Raw genomic sequence first — 18286 nt, 5'->3', positions numbered from 1 at the left:
GAGGATATGTGAGAGCCTGATAAGTGACAGTGTGTGGCCTCTTGAGAATGAATGTAAAATGTTATCAAAAAGATCACTTTGTATTAGACTTCAGCTTCATATCATCAAGTAAAATGATAATCCAATATAGGCTGTTTGTCTCAGATCCCTTGTGACATTACTTAATTTAACACTTTTATCTAACCAAAGAAGGACCTAATGGGTCCCATGTCTCTTTTTTAAGGGTTCCTCCAAATATAAACTCCAAATTTACAGTAAATGCCAAAACATTACAGACGGATCACAGATGAACATATACTACACTACAAAATAAAATAATAAAATAAAATAAAATTAAATTAAATACAATTAAAAAAAAAAAAAAAAATCATTTCTATCAGTATTTAGTATTTAGGCTGTATTTATGTCTTGTTTTCCAGGAAAAATATGTGAACATTCTTTTCAATCAGTATTTTTTCTCTTGTTTCCCACAACAAATCTTAACATCCTTAAAGCAGGATACATTTTATTAGGTTAGGTAACTTTTTTAATTTACTTAAGAATCAAAATGATGCAAGATGAAAAGTAGAGTTGAGAATTAATTTATTAAGAATAAGTTAACTTTTCTTACCTCATTGGCAAATAGTTTTCAGTTGTTTTAAACAAAAACCACACTCAATTGTGTTATATTTATGCTTAAAACAAGAAGAGACAATCTGCCAATAGGGTAAGTAAACTTTATGTATTTATTTTGATTAATTATTAAAGATATTTTATGCATTTTTTATCTCAAGTAAATGTATCTTATTGTAACAATGTTTCAATATTTTTACTGGACAACAACACAGAAATACAGATTTTTGCAATGTAGACATAAAAACAAAAGGGGGGAGCACAAATCTTTAAAAAAAATTTTGAATAATATAACATGCAGCACTCTTTATGTGTGTTATAGACGAAATGGTGTGTGAGTGCGTGCGCACATATGATCTCCTCACCCTTGGTCACACACGGCGGATGGTCACAAGCGTGAGATCCAGCTGTGACGGCCGCATGCTGGAGGTCATCCACCGCGCTGCTGGCTCCCAGAGCATCCCATGCTGCACTCCAAACTATCTAAAACATACAGTACCAAAATTGCATTTAAAAACCTGACAAAAGACATACAAGCCATTCCGAATACACACACACACACACACACACACACACACACACACACACACACACACACACACACACAAAGTTTAGTTTAAAGGTTTAGTTTATAAGACAGTTACTTTGATGTTCTTCTTCCTCCTCCTATTCAACTATCACAGTAAAACATGTTCCTTGGCCCCAGATCACAATATTAATACTGTACCTGGTAAAGCAATTCATGATGATAAATTAATCTTTTTGCATTTATTTCCTCTTACTCTCCCTTAATCTCAGTGGTAATATTTGCTATACAAGAACAGATTAATTAGCTGTCAGCTGCTCTCTGTGCCAAACCTCTTCCTAAGAGAATAATAATTCTGTTATGAAACTATTATCATTGAAACTCATCCAGTATCCAGACACACATATGAAAGCTGGGCATGATGATGCTGTGCCTTGAACCAAGCCTGTCTGTGTGTGTAGGCTGTAGCACAGATGCTGTTTGACTGCAGTAGCGACTGTATTTTTAGCTTCTCTGGAGGCAGATAAGTTGAAGAAGAGAACAATAGAGAGAAAGAGAGAGAGAGAGAGTTCCGATGGCAGTTGGCAGCAAAAAATTTCAGCTCCTGCTGTAACTTAAATTTTTGCCAGAGAATGTATGTTTTTATTACTCAAACACTTAAATGATTGGAAACTAAACTACGAACAAAAGAGGTAGAAGATTTTTAAGGTAAGACAAAAAAAGAAAAAAAAGAAAAAAAGAATGACATATATTCAATACATCAAACTAACGGCTAGCCAAGCTAACACTCCATGGCGGTTAACACTGTTGATCACAGCTTGCGCCTGCCTAAGGCAGTAGCATCTTTCAAAAATGAAGAGGAGCTGGAGATAATACATCCAGAAGAAATTTTATCAATCAAAGATAAGAAGAAGATGAAAGAGATAATCCTGAGAGAGAACCCAGAGATGCTGCTGTCTGACTACAGTAGACCAGAACCCAACAAAGTTCGGTGTAACCTGCTCTTCTTCACTGATCAACCATCAGCCTGGCTGTATCAGGACTGGTCAGTATGGGAATGAGGAAGCATGGTTAAGGTATCTTCACACTCTTTTATTTACAAGAAATAACACTCTTTAATGTCAATAAACACTCTAATGCGTCGCATTCCTGTGCATCACTCTCTCTCTCCTCTGACTCTGGCATGGGCTCATCTTATCGCTCTCCCTGGATTACTGCAAAAAGAAACAGCTGCTAGACTTAATTATCACCCAGGGATGAATCCTTACCGCTTCCCCTCTCCAGGGACGGATGCTCAACCGTGCCCTCGCCACACTGGCACAGCACTCTCTACACTGCCATGAACTGCAGCAGAAAAGGTGGCGTGTTTAAAGGTAGACAAATCACTCTGGAAGGTGAAAAAGAGATAAAGCTGACTATAAACTTGTACCACAATGGTACAGTCATGGTCCAGGGGTCAGAACCCAGCCTTGATGAATTCCAGAAGAATTTCATGAACTTTAAAATGGAGGTTCGGGAGTTAAAAATAGATCCTGAGATGAAGAGCAGTGTGGAGTCCTGCTCCACAATAGTCACAAACTAAGCCCTCAGCTCGAGCACCCCTGTAGAACACAGACACCCTGTCTCACCTGCATCTCCAATGATCAAGGCCTTGAGAGATAACATCACTGAGCTGTAGCAGGACTACTTCCTGTTTAAAGAGGAAACTTCCAACAACCTCTGTCAGCTCCAAAACCAGACCAGCCACCTCAGCACGCAACAACTTCAACAGCTATGCTCTGCTGTCAGACAGCTGGAGGAAAACAACCAGGAGCTACGAGAGGAGCCGAGAAAGTTGAGATTGGAGCTGATCAAGAGAGATCAACACAGCAATATGCTGGAGAAACAACTGGAGGAGATAAGACAACAGCTACACACAAACACTGAACACATCGCAACCACAGAACAACAGCAACATTGTACCAGCACAGAAACACTCAACACCTCTCCTCCTGAATATATCAGAAAAACAACACAACACTAGCAGTGTGTCAACACACAAACACACCACTCCATCCCCTGCAACCCATCAGGTTTTTCAGGTCTCTCAAGCTTCTCAGAACTCCAAGAGAAAAGACATCAGAACCAGACAGAGATATCCACAGACCACAACAACATCCAACAGAGAACAGAAGAGACAACACAACATCATCATCCTCTGTGACTCTAACAGCAACCACCTGGACCAGAAACAACTGTTCCCCAGGAGAACTGTAAGGAAACTCTGGTGTCCTACCTCTCACTCTGCTTTGAAGCTGCTGAGAGAGCATGTTTTGGGAACAACATCACACATCACACATTATACTGCACACTGAGACAACACTGAGAGTGGATGTTGCCAAAGCTCTCATCAACGTGGTGAAATCAGCAAGAGGAATCTACCCTAGTGCCAAAGTCATCATCTCTACACTGCTGCCTCACAGAGACATTCCACAAAACATCATCAATGCAATTAATGCAGAGATAGCTGATGTGTGTGCACTCATGGGCGTGCACATAGAGGAGGACCTAACCTGGAGCACTAACACCACAGTTCTGGTAAAGAAGGTACAGCAGAGACTTTACTTCCTAAGGATCCTTAGGAAGAACCACCTCACCCAAAAAGTGCTTCTGTCCTTCTACCACTGCTCCATAGAGAGCATACTGACTTATTGTATCTGTGTGTGGTTTGCCAGCTGCACAGAAACAGAGAGGAAAGCGCTCCAGAGGGTCATCACCAACGCCCAGAAGATTATTGGCTGCCCTCTCCCCTCCCTGGAAGATCTTTATAGTTCCCGCTGCCTCAAAAAAGCCCAGAATATACTTAAAGATCCATCTCACCCCGGACATTTACTGTTTGAACTGCTGCCCTCGGACAGACGTTTCAGGTCAATGAAAACATGAACAAATAGATTAAAAAATAGTTTTTGTCCAAAAGCAATAGCAGCACTAAACACTACTTGAATATTAAGGAGATGTATCGTGCTGTGAACTGTTGTGTATGTGTGGTATAATGTGTTTTCATTTCCTTTAGAATCTTTTTATATATTTTTTAAAGATACTTTTAGAGGCTCTTTTATATTTATATATTTATATACCTATTGCACTTTATTTAATGTTGCACTGATCGGATTTCATTGTACATGTACAATGACAATAAAGGTTCTATTCAATAAGCACCTTTATGACCATCTTCACATTCATCGAGAGGGCATGAGAATATTTGCTAAAACGATCAACGATGTAACACTGAAAAGCTCTGAGAACACACCCCCTGACTGTGAGGAGAGGGTGAGACAGCATGCCGGCAGACAGACAGACAGCTACACTACTTTTGTGACAGGAAGAGGTAGTGCAGACACAAGCGACCTCAGCCAGATAAAAAAAATGTTGAAACTTCTATGTGAAAATGTATTAGTTGATTAACAAGTGCTTAATTTAAGAGCTCTATTTCATTTTTCATTTCATTTTACTGTATATTCTCTTTTTGTTATGCAGTTGATATTCTAAGGTACTTCATTTAATTTGGAATATTTCATAACATGACTGGGTAAGGAATCATACATTCTTATTTCTGGTAAAAATCACAATGTCATCACTTAAAATCACAAGCTACAACATTCAGGGAATGTTTTCTGTTGCTTTTGGAGAAAAAAAGCAAGAACCCTGATTTTGTAAATATTGTATATAGTTCAGATATCATAATATTACTTGAGACATGGAGTCGATTAGATTCTAAACCTAAACAACTACAGAGAATTACATATACCATCAGTGAAACACCCTCATGTTAAAAATGGAAGAGATTCAGGAGGAATTATTGTTTGGTTTAGAGAACATCTTTTCCATTATATTCAGCCTGTTAAAAAAAGGAGAACACATATTTGGATTAAAATAAAAAAGGAACTAATTTGAACAGATGAGGATACTTACCTGTGTGCCACCTACATCCCCCCACATGAGTCACCCTATTACAGAGGTGGACAGTAACGAAATACATTTACTTGAGTACTATACTTAAGTACACTTTTTGAGTATCTGTACTTTACTTGAGTATTATTTTTTCTGGAAACTTGTGACTTTAACTTCACTACATTTGAAAGACAAATATCGTACTTTTCACTCCACTACATTTCTATCAAGGTCCTCAAGTAGAAAGTCGTTACTATGTAGCAGCTTTGAAAATCAGTGGATGATTTGTTTTCTTCTCTAAAACATGATTGTTTTTTTTTTGTAGGTGACAGACAGCCTATCAATAATCACGGGTCACGTGTCGTGAAGTTCAATGATTTCCCAGCATTTTTTGAACACTGATCAGTTGGCAAAATGGAAGATGGTGGTTCCTCAGCGCAGTGCGCGCACCCATGGCCATACTTAGAAAATATTTTCCAGTTTTCTGAAAATAAAGATTCGTTTCGTTTGAAATGTTTGCTATGTTTGCCTAAAACAAACCATATCACAGCCTTCAAAAACTCGCCGTCCAACCTGCCGAAGCATATTGAGATATGTCATCTTTTAATTTCTTGTGAAAGCTTAAAATTATCTGTGCTTTAGAGCTAAAGTTTCAGTATGAAGTATGGATTTGCCTGTCAAGTTGCCATAGCCTTGTGGATACACCGCTAACGCATAGGTAAGGTTCGACAATGACTTTAGTTAGCATACAAAAGCATGATTTCAAATGTAAATGAGCTTAAGAGTTAAATAAGTTAATATCTTGTAACTTTTATATTTTTTTGTTGTTGTTGTTGTTGTTGTTACCTTGCATAATTACTATAGTTATGTGTAGAGCTGCACGATTAAATCATAAAAGATCGCGATCTCGATTCAAACACCCACACGATCTCTTTCCTAAATGATAATGATTCGCCTGTCTATTAAACCTTTGACAAAAATCATACCGGAAATATTCAGATCTGCGTTGGTGCTGCCGCTGAGCCAGAGAGAGCAGTTATCATATATAGGTATGAAACATCTTCATAAACAGTCTTTTCTACCACACAGTATCATTATTTCTTTCTGCATTACAAATATTCAAATTATCACAGAAGTACTGGGATAAAAGGTTACAGTTCGCATATAAACACTGTCTTCGATTAAAATAGGGCAAGCTTGTGTATTCAGTAGGTTGCTTCAGAGGCAAAAGGTATTGTAAGTATTACATACAACAATGCAACAATAATAAAACAATGCATTGACATAAAAAAGGAAATTTACTTTTGATACTTAAGTACTTTTAAAACCAAGTACTTCTGTACTTTTACTTAAGTAAACATCTGTCTTTACAACTTTCACTTGTAATGGAGTAATATTTGACAAGTAGTATCTGTACTTTCACTCAAGCAATGGAGTTGTGCACTTTGTCCACCTCTGCTTTATTATAATGAGGAGATCTTCTCCGCATTACAATCTGAGATCATTCAGTTTCAGTCTCTTGGCTCAGTCCTGATAATGGGGGATCTGAATGCAAGAACCGGGAAAGAACTGGATACAACACAAATATAAATCAAAATAAGCATTCCACTAAACCACATCAGAACTATGACAACACAATAAATAGAAATGGAAAACAAGTTCTGCAGCTCTGTAAAAGCCTAGGTATCTACATAGTGAATGGCAGAACAAAGGGTGATTCTCTGGGTCGATTTACCTACTGCTCTCTTTAGGTAGTAGCAAAGTGGACTATGCCATCACAGATCTAGACCAAAGCAAGATCAATTACTTCACAGTGATGCCACAACTACCTCTCACAGACCACTGTCACATTGTCTTTAGTCTGAACAAGTCAGCCAGTTGTCTACCATCTTCAAAGCAGAAGTCTAAAATATATTCCCTCCCAACCAGATTCTTCTGGAGAAGACAGTCCAGACCAGTATGAAGCTGAACTCAACAGAATTTATGCTGAGAACAAGATGGATGCATTTCTCCAATCCACAATTGGGAAAGACTAGAAAAGCATCAATTTGGCAACAAAACAATTGACTAAAAAATGTTTTCACAGTTGCCAGCAAATCATTGAATAAAATAAAACTGAACAGGAGAAAAAAGGAAATCACAAAAGCTGACTGGTTTGATAAAAAATGTCAAATGTTAAGAAAAGAACTATGATTTTTATCAAATAAAAAACACAGAGACCCCGCAAATCAACTAACACGTACCATCTATCAACTAATGCTTAAAAAGTACGGGTCACTGCTAAAAAGCAAAAGAGCCGAACATATTACAACAAGGCTCAACAAAATAGAAGAAGCAGTTAATCAAAATTAAATCTGGGAATTATGGAACAATTTAAATAAGTCCAACAAAGAAGAACAAATTCCCATCTGTGACCCAAACACATGGACAAAACATTTTGGAAACCTTTATAAACAAAATGAACAAAACCCCACCCAAACAATTCTGAATTCCCAACTATATAATCTGGAATGCACAATAAAGGGTCAATTAAACCATTTGGACAACCCCATATTAGAGGTCTTCAAGGGTACACCCCAACCTGAAGACCCAAGACCAGACCCGGGACCCATACGGATACAGATTCACATTTTATATGGTCAGCTGGGTCCGGGTCGGGTCCCATTCTATTGCTGCGGGTCCCGGGTCTGTTTAACTTTATGTGTAATACCCGAGTCGATCCGAGAACACCCGGCTGTGATCAGACAGCGCTGATGATGATGGTGCTGTGTGTGTGTTGTAACTAAGTTGCAACATTGTAAAATTAGGATGAGAAAGTGAGGGCAGGAAATAAGGTGAAAACGGAGAGGAGCCACAACGAGCTGAGTGACATCAGAGGCAGAGCAGAGTTAAGGCACACGATAGCAAAATAGCAATGCTAATGTTAGCAGTCGTGGCAATGAACGAGCAATCGTTATTATAGTTCAAAAGGGCAAACAGTCGGAGTAATCTTATGCAAGATACAAAAAAAACTGCAAAGCTGATTCTAAACAAGTCGCATATGTCATCAGTCACCGTGACAGCAAGTGGACTTTTGAAGCTGAAATAATGAGTGGATTAGCTATGCTGTTTCAATCAGCAAGAGAGGAATCACACCTGGATGTATTTAACCAACTTTCTTGGCAAAGAGGATGGATTATATGCATCACAGCCAGGGACAGGGGAGAAGACTACTAACGTTACATTAGGTAAGACACAAAGTTTTGTTATCACAACTTTTAAATTAACTTGTTAATAGCAATCCGCTGTGAAATCGGTGTCGATCAAGTCTGTGTCTCCCAGCCGGGTCTGTGTCCCAGCTTTCAAATAATAGACAGATCCGGTTCGGGTCTGGGTCTGGCATTTCTCGGTTCTGCATGGGTACGGGTCCAAGCTTTCAAATAATAGAAGTGTCCAGTTCGGGTTTGGGTAGTACATTTCCAGGTCTCTTTGGATTCGGGCACAAATATTTGGTCCCGTGAAGACCTCTACCCCATATCACTGAAAAAATCTTGCAGCTCAGATGGAATATGCAATGAGATGTTGAAACATGGCAGCCCAAACTGAATGAGGCCATTCTCAAATGATTCAATTTGCTCTTAAAATCAGGACACTTTCCTGATAATTGGAAATCAAATCAAATCACTCCAATCTTCAAACAAGGTGACAAATTTAACCCAAACAACTACAGGGGCATTTCAGTGAGCAATCTTGGCAAACTATTCTGTTGCATTATAAATTACAGATTAACCCAATATCTCCAAGAAAACAAGACTTTACACAACTGTCAAACTGGATTCATGCCAAAACAGAGAACAACTGATCATATACACCGATTAGGCACAACCTTAAAGCCACCTGCCTAATATTGTGTAGGTCCCCATCGTGCCACCAAAACAGCACCAACCCGCATCTCAGAATACCATTCTGAGTTGCTATTCTTCTCACCACAATTGTACAGAGCAGTTATCAGAGTTACCGTAGACTTTGTCAATTTGAACCAGTCTGGCCATTCTCTGTTGACCTTTCTCATCCACAAGGCATTTCCATCCACAGAAAATTCCCTCACTGGATATTTTTTGTTTTTTGCACCATTCTGAGTCAATTCTAGAGAGTGTTGCGAGTGAAAACCCCAGGAGATCAGCAGTTACAGAAATATTCAAACCAGCCCATCTGGCACCAACAATCATACCACGGTCCAAATCACTGAGATCACATTTTCCCCCATTCTGATGGTTGATGTGAACATTAACTGAAGCTCCTGACCCGTATCTAAATTATTTTATGCACTGCACTGCTGCCACACGATTGGCTGATTAGATAATCGCATGGATGATTGTTGGTGCCAGATGGGCTGGTTTGAATATTTCTGTAACTGCTGATCTCCTGGGATTTTCACGCACAACAGTCTCTAGAATTTACTGTAAACCATGGTTTATCGTTATTGAATGATAAAAATGTCTTAGTAGGGATGCACATATCCTCACAGAAACTGATATATGATGTCACAGTAACTGTGAGCTCATCTAGGTCTGTGGCTGCAGTCTCAAAAACACTCCAATCAGTGCAGTCAAAGCAGGCTTGTAGTTCCAGCTCTGCTTCATTGGTCCATCCCTTTACAGTCTTTACTACAGGCTTAACTGATTTTAGTTTCTGCTTGTAGGTCGGGAGAAGATGAACCAGACAGTGATCAGAGAGTCCTAAAGCTGCACGTGGGACAGAACAATATGCATACTTTACAGTTGTGTAGCAATGGTCCAATATATTTCTTTCTCTGGTGGGGCATGTGATGTGTTGTTTGTATTTTGTAAGTTCACAGGTGAGGTTAACTTTATTAAAATCTCCCCGAATAAAAATAAGTGAGTCCAGGTATTGTTGCTCCTGCGTTCATGCATGCTTGTGGCGGGATGTACACATTCAACAGCATAAACAAGAAAAACTTGAGTCTTCAGGTGAGTAGAACTCGAGTCTGAAGGCGAGTAGAAAGGCTTACAGTTGAGGAAGAGTGCTTCTAAATTAGGACTGCACATCTTCTTTAATGCTGTTACATCTGTACACCAACTTTCGTTGATGTAAAAGCATGTTCCACTGCCTCTCGTTTTCCCCGATGATTCCGCAATGCGATCCGCTCTGAACAGCTGAAAGCCCGGCAGATGTAATGCACTGTCCGGGATTGCTTCATTCAGCCAAGTTTCCGTGAAACACAGAGCAGCAGAGTTAGAAAAGTCTTTATTTGTTTGAGTGAGCAGAAGCAGTTCATCCATTTTGTTGGCGTGGGAGTGGATATTCGCCAAATGAATACTCAGCAGCGGAGTCCTAAATCCGTGTTGACGAAGCTTCACAAGCATGCCAGCTCTCTTCCCTCATGTGCGTCTTTTGGATCGCATGTTGAGCATGTTGAGCACTGCTGTGCCTCCAACTAAGGTGTCTAATAAAATGTCTGAATAATCAAACACCTGCAAAAAATGATCATATATGCTCTGCCAAATATTCAGCAGTTCATCCCTAGTGAAACTGATCAGGAAAGAGTGACAAAAAACATGACAAACAAACAAAAGTAACAAAAATGCTAGAGAGCTCCACACCGAAGCAGCCATCTGCAGCGCCATCTTGAAACATAAGTGCTTCTAACCTGGGCTGTAGGGCAGAATTGGGCAGATTCCCTCTTTTGACTGACATTCAAAAGAGAGCCAGTAAATTCTGGTTAAACCTATCAGACTCTTTCCCAGAATATCACCATCGCCCCTCGAACTTGCCATGGCTCCGCCTTCCATGGCTTCGCCTCTCGAGCCTCCCATGGCTCTGCCTTCCACGGCTCCACCCCTCGAGCCTCCCATGGCTCCGCCTTCTAAGGCTTCGCCCCTCGAACCTGCCACAGCTCCGCCTTCTATGGATTCATCCCTCGAGTCTGCCACGGTTCCGCCTTCTACGGCTTCGCCACTTGAGTCTCCCATGGCTCTGCCTTCCACGGCATCGCCCCTCGATCCTGCCACGGCTTCGCCCCTCGAGCCTCCCATGGCTCTGCCTGCCATGGCTTTGCCCCCCGAGCCTACTACAGCTTTGCCTTCCACGGTTCCACCCTCTGAGTCTTCCACGGATCCAGTCTCTAGCCTGTGGTCACCACCCAGGCCTCCTGATCCTGTTTCAGCCCTGTGGCTGCCAACCAGGCCTCCTGATCCAGTCCCTACCCAGAGGTAGTCTTCTGGGTCTCCTGGTTGTCCACCTGATCCGCTCTGGTATTCTTGGTCTCCTGGCAGTCCGCCTGATATACTCTGGTCTCCTTGGTTTCTCGGCTGTCCACCCAATCTGCTCTGGTCTCCCTGGTCTCATGGCCTTCTACCTGATCTGCTCTGGTCTTCTGAGTCTCCTGGCCATCCACCTGATCTGCTCTGGTCTTCTTGGTCTCCTGGCCGTCTGCCTGATCTTCTCTGGTCTCCTTGGTCTCTCATCCATCCACCCAATCTGCTCTGGTGTGCCTTGTGTCATGGCTGTCTGCCTGATCTGCACTGGTCTCCTTGGTCTCTCGGCTGTCCACCCAATCTGCTCTGGTCTCCTTGGTCTCTCAGCTGTCCACCCGATCTGCTCTGGTCTCCCTGGTCTCATGGTTACCCGCCTGATCTGCACTGGTCTCCTTGGTCTCTCGGCGTCCACCCGATCTACTCTGGTTTCCCTGGTCTCCCGGCCTTCCGCCTGTTCTGCTCTGGTATCCTTGGTCTCCGGCTCCATCTTGGCCTTGCCTCCCTGACTAGCCTTCCTTGGGCTTCAAGAGCCGCCCATTAGAGGGGGGGTTCTGTCATGATTCACTGTTGTTTGCCTTGTGTTTCTCCCCTGTCATCTGTTCGTCCCAGACTACATTTCCCATAACTCCCTGCCCTCATCACTGCCAGCTGTCCTTGATTGTCCTCACCTGTGTTTCATTAACTCATTAGTCTTTGTGTATATAATGCCCTGTTGTTTGCTTGTTCTTTGTCAGTTGTTATGTGTTTTGACCTCCTGTTCATTGACCCATTCCCATCGTAGATGTTTTCTCTGTTCCTGTGTTTTCCCATCGTGGATGTTTCTTTTGTTCCTGTGTTTACCCCGTTAATCTGTACTTTGTTTCCTTTATTAAATACTATTTCGCTGCACCTAGATTCAGCTCTCATGACTTCCTTCCTTATGTTACAGAAACACATATTGAAACTTTAATTACAACTGCCACTGTTGATATAAAATGAGGTCTAATAGATTCTACCTTTAGATTATTTCATATGAAACTATAACATTTTGTCAAAATATAACAGTTACTTTTACTCATGTAAAATCGTGAAACAATTTTGTAAAGGTGATGATGCATAATGGAAAAAAAAATTAGCGCATAACACAGTGTTGCTCTTTTCCTCCTCAGTGCTGTTTGGCATGTCGGGCTGCCTACTGTTTGAAAGGTTTACCTTGACTTCCTCCGTAATGCTTTAAACTAGGAAAGTCTCACTAGAATTGAAATTGGTCACATCAGTTTTGAGGTCTGCGCTCCACAATATTGAGGGAATCCAGGTTGTTGCATACGCGCGCCAGAGAGAAGAGTAGATCATGATCGCGAGCTGGTTCCGTTACAATAGTGCGAAAGTGCAAATGAGAAGCATTTAGCTGATTGCAAGATTATCATTAAATCTGCCTTAGCAGTCCTAAACAGGCTATCACTTGGGCGGACGCCAAAATATCTTCAATGGGAGAACCATGGCATTGTTCTTTCCCTGCTGTCCGCGACCCAGTCCGAATAGACCTGCAACCCACCAGTTGACAAACACTGCTTTAACTCACACACACACTCACACTCACTTATGTCAGACCCCCCTCGCCTCACTTCTCTCTGACATTTTCTCTGCTGCATGTGTGTGGGGGGGTAAGTTGATGAGTCTGACAGGCAGTCGAGGAGGAAAGGAGATGTGCACATGCAGTTGAGATTCTCTGTCTGGTTGCATTTTTTTCTTTCAATACCGTAGATAAGCAAATGTACATGGTATGAAAACCATCAATTTTCATACCGTGGTACATTGTGAAACCGGTATACCGCTGCAGCCCTAATGCTGAGTCTACATCTTTAGACGACTGTGCAGTGCAGGACCCTTAAGCAATCTAACAGACTCATTTTACTGAAATAATGCTGCTCCCTAGAAATGGCACAGGCACTCTGCATGCAGATACCAAGCTGACTATGTGTATGCTGAATGTTTTAATCAGGGTCAGGGCAGTGGTGTGACCAAAGAAGAGAATGAGAGAGAACAGGCCAACAACACAAACCGTCTCTGTCATTTCCTGAATGAATGAGAGTATCAGCAACAGTTAAGCAAAAGACACAAATAGGGTATCAAAGCCTTAAACTCCAAATAGTTTGTAAAGAAAGTATTTATTTTCTTGTTTAAACAAATGGTCAGTTAGACAAGGTGCTTAATCCTCAGAAAATGTTGATTGTTCACCTAAGTACACCAAACTAAATATATTAGCTGTTTTGATTTTCTGTTCATTTTATATAAAGCAATTTTTCCAACACTGTTAATAAAATATAGTTTAAAACCTTGATTTGTATAATTTTTTTCATTTTACTTCTGTCATTAAAGATGTCATGACCTGCCTTTTTATATATACTGTATGCATATATTTATGTTCGTTGAGGTTCACTTATAATATAGTAGCCGAAAGTTGTTGTTTTTTTGCACAAAAACATAAAATATATACTGTATATTATATTATATATATTACATATATTCTATATATTATAGTGTTGTTAAAAGTACCGGTACTTTGGTACCAAGTCGATACTAAAATAAAAAATATATAACGATACCAGTGTTTCTGCAGTACCGGTAGTACCGAGCACCGATTTTATCCGGTACCAGTATGACTGACACACAACAGCTTTAAAATGCTCACATGCTTATTTTGAACATGAGCTCTGTTACTCCTTGTACACTGAAATGGACAGTTAATCAAATTAAATTCATAACATGTCCTAGTGTGATTTATTAAACCGCTGAAGGCTGCAGTGTTACTGTGGACGAGCTGCGTACTATAAATAAAACCAACTGCTCATCCACTAAAATCTCCAGACATTGAGAATCATTCACGTTGTATGAGTTGACAGAGCAGAGCACCAATCCAGGGTAAAATGCGTATTACATGTAGACTATATATTCTTAATTAAAATCACAGCATCTGCTTTTTAATCTCAGCTCAGCTTTATTTATATCACATTTAAAACAACAGAGTTGACCAAAGTGCTTCACAGTAATAAAGTTTAAAACATAACATTTCAAAATTACCACATACACAAACACCAGTTATCTAAAATACAAACACTTCAAAAGTGTGTCCTACATTTTATTCATCAGACTCAAAGGCCAGTGTAAAGAGATGAGATTTCAGACATGACTTAAAAGTCTTCAGTGATCACACCGTGCCTGCAAACTCTTTATCTGGAAAAGTGAAGTTCCGGCAAAAAACACAGGTCATAATAAAAGATACAAAATAAAATCTAGATTCCTGAAATTGAAGAAATTGAATAAAAATATATGACAACTGTATAGTAAATTTGTAATATTCACTGTAATAATAATAATAATAATAATAATAATAATAATAATAATAATTAATCAAAATATCACAAGCAAGACACTGTTGAATAAAAGCTTGGTGAAAAAAAATGCAATGACATGTTGAAAAGTTATATTTTCACTTGTTAAATGTTTTAAGAATTTATTGATTAGACACCATTTTGATGATGAAATTAAACTTTAAAAAAAATTCTGGAAAGTTCTGGAATTAAACTATAATTATTAAAATAATTATGAAATAAATAAAAATAAATAAACTGGTGTGTTAGCACATTATCATATTAGCATATTTTTGCTGTGGTATTGAAATTGGTGTCGAGACAGGGTGGCCAGATGTCCCGTTTTTCCCGGGACAGTCCCTTTTTTAAGCGCTTTTTCTAGAGTCCCGACTTATTCTGAAAAAATCTTGTATTGTCCCGTATTTCCCCTCTCCTAAAATTTCTCTATCACCTATGTGGCTTTCTCAGTCACATGAATATTCTAATCAAAGGTAGCCAAGGATACAGCTTGTAAAACCAATAAAATCACACCATGTTATTTGAAGTACATGATTGGATTAAACTATCCAACCACAATCCCCTATCAGCAGATGTCCAGTTAGTGAACTGATCGAAGGCTGTGTCTCGTTTCGAAGGCTGCGTGCTAGGTAGGACGCGTCCTTTGAAGGCTGCAGTATACCGAGCGTCCTCCTTTAAACAAGCCTCATTTAAATGAGACGGCCTTCATAGGACAAACGGAAACATAACGTAACATGGTTGCTATGACAGCACGCCACTCTTTAACAAGCACGAGTGCTTTGAGTGAGACGGGAACAAAGTCCCTTTAGAAGGGAATGTATGAGGTAAATTTTAGGAGAGTTATAATGATGTAAAGAGAAAATAAAATAGATTTTACAGGTGTACTTTTAGTCTAATACTTTATTTGAATTATATATTAATATAATTATACATATTATATACGCTGCACCCATCTACCGAGGTACTTCAACTTGGGAATTAACATTACTTGCGTTTGAACATCATATTTACAGGCAAATTGGCGTTATATTTTTTTAGACATTTCCGCTGAAGCAAAGAATTGTGGGTTGTGAGTGCCCACGATGGATACACCTCATGCATCCTCCGAATTCCTGTGAAAGAAGGTCGCATTTGAAGGCTGCATTCGAAGTGTCCTACTCGCTTTACTGAAATAAGACAGCCTCGATGACATATGTGGCCGACAAATGCGACCTCCGGATGATGCATCCTTCTAAAGGAGACACAGCCAAAGAGTTAGTTTGAAAGAGCACACAGATGAAATTGCGGCTGGAAAAATGTCAAGGAAGCATGCATGCACATTTAATGAGGATCTTCAAAAATAGGTCACATGTAAAGTGAGGTGTGAGATTTGTGGAGCTCACTTTTCCATTGTCCATGGAGGCCACACCGACATCACCAAGCATATTCTTACAAAAAAGCATGTGGATGCTGCTAAAAGTAAGTGTGCCACACCAAGTATTAGTGATTTTTTTGGTGAAGCAATGTTCCGAATCTGACAAGGTGCATGCAAGTGAAGGACTTTTTGCTTATCATTCTGCTGTGCACCACCATAGTTTGCACATTCATGAGCAGAGAAAAGTCTTGCAGGCCAGTCTGGAGGAATCATTCATACCCTTTGACATTAAAAAGCAGTTGGATTCCCTGGTTGAAGCTGGTGACATGTGAGCAGATGATTTCTTTTGTGCAGTGAGAAACTTTTATTCAGCATCGGTGGATTACGCTCATTGTTTTATGCCTGCCTGGAACATCTGCATCTGTGGAGCGTGTGTTCTCATTAATGAACACAGCATGGACACTGGATAAATCTCGACTCATTGTAACAGTCATGAAGGCATTGCTTTTCGTACGTCTTAATTTTGGACTGACTGCTCTGCATTTTACAATAAACTCTTGAAAGACAAACACATGCTGAGAAAAATTGCTGCCAGCGAAAAGTACAAGGTGACAACAGTTACAGATACGGATGCACCCTCTACTTCGCATTGATCTGCGCCTATGTAAGGATACTCCAATTTAATTTTTGCTGGGAGGGGGCTGTCCCGTTTTCCACAAGCAGGAATCTGGTCACCCTATTTCACTGGTATCGGTACCGACCAGAGCATGTGAGCGAAGCGGAGCGGTGTGACACTCCGCTCAATAACCCGCCCCATGTGTGTGTGCTCCGCTCAGCCGCTCATGGCCCAAGCAGATACTCCGCTCAAGTACTGCTCACGCTCACCGGTAAAAAAGCATTCGCTCAAATCCGCTCCTACATTAAATCTCTCTGTAGTATACTTGGTTCCAAACACGTACACAGGTGGTAGCTACAGTGGCCAAAGCAACTGCCTCTTTGCCCACATGGGCTGAGGTGCCCCTCTGGGTGAAATATAGACTATAGGGCAACATTTATTCAATTATCAAATGATCAGTAATGTACACATCTGAAATTATGTGATTGTATTGTTGTGTTTTAGTATATAAAATATCGCTGTTTATTTCGGACTGGTTCTACCAGACCTTCCTTATCATTTGTAATCAGTCAAATATTCCTCTGTTAGCACATGTCATTATACATCTTCAAATAATGCCTTAAAAAATTCCAGTTCTAAATTGCCTTTATTTACTTTAAACAAGTCATCAAACATGCCTCTACAAGTGAAAAAACATATGTGCGTTGGCACGGAAACTCGCATATGTGCAAATTTGCGCTTTTCAGTTTAAACTGGACCCGAGTGATACAACCAACCCAGAAAACTACAATCTTTTCAACTTTAAAGTTTGTTCGAGTCGTTTATGGCAATAATGAAAACATGGACTGATACCAGGAAAAATATTGCAGGTAAAAGTTAAATTCATAATTGTTTTTCAGTTGTCTCCACAGAAAGATTATACTGTAGATTTGATACATTAACAGGTTTCTGATTTAATGCTATCAGACTGTCTGTAAATTAAAATGAGCAATTTATCATCCTAATTTTGTGTTCAGTTTTAAAGGGTGTATTAAGTTATCCAGAAAAACAGCAGTGAATGTTTTTCTCTTTCTTTATTGCTTTATTAATATTCCCTACAATTGTATATGTTATCAAATGCAATCTAAAGGACTGTGGTTATTTATATAATAATTATATTAGTAGATACCATGTGCCCCCATTGTTTTTCCTTGGTATTTTTAAAGCATTATAAAGTGAATCTGGACTTTATATGCATCAAACGATCATGTCTTGTGCATGCACTCTTTATATGTACAGCAAGGTTTAACCATGGATTTAACAAATAAAACATATTTGTCCTGCATAAAGTGAGATTTTGTCCAATATATATATTAGATGAAATCATGTTTAATGATCCTAAAACAAAAAAAAATTATTTAATTCACAAATTACACTGCCTTCGTTTTCCTAATGTACAATCATTTATATTTTTTCTATGCGCATGAATGCAGCAAGTGATGTCGAAGATGTTTTCTGCAACCATAATCTAGAGTCATTTTTTTTTACATTTCACTTATCGTTAAGGTGTGGATTTGCCTGAAACTGACCAGCAGTTATGTGCCACTTTATCCCAAAGCAGAAATCGAAAGCAACAGGCGGTTG

At 39.8% G+C, this 18286-nt stretch overlaps 1 protein-coding gene across 3 annotated transcripts in view; it reads right to left on the bottom strand.

Moving 5' to 3' along the window:
* LOC127417324 (galactosylgalactosylxylosylprotein 3-beta-glucuronosyltransferase 1-like) overlaps window positions 1–18286 on the bottom strand; it is a 169139-nt gene that overhangs the window by 33247 nt on the left and 117606 nt on the right. For all 3 annotated transcript variants that reach the window (XM_051657268.1, XM_051657267.1, XM_051657269.1), the window contains one exon: window positions 978–1095. The gene's annotated coding sequence lies outside the window, so the exon portion shown is untranslated. The remainder of the gene's footprint in view (window positions 1–977; window positions 1096–18286) is intronic.

This window comes from Myxocyprinus asiaticus, chromosome 26, assembly GCF_019703515.2.
Source record: "Myxocyprinus asiaticus isolate MX2 ecotype Aquarium Trade chromosome 26, UBuf_Myxa_2, whole genome shotgun sequence".
NCBI classification, from domain to species: domain Eukaryota; kingdom Metazoa; phylum Chordata; class Actinopteri; order Cypriniformes; family Catostomidae; genus Myxocyprinus; species Myxocyprinus asiaticus.
Note: the sequence above shows the minus strand (reverse complement) of the source record. Positions and strands in the feature narration are given on the sequence as shown.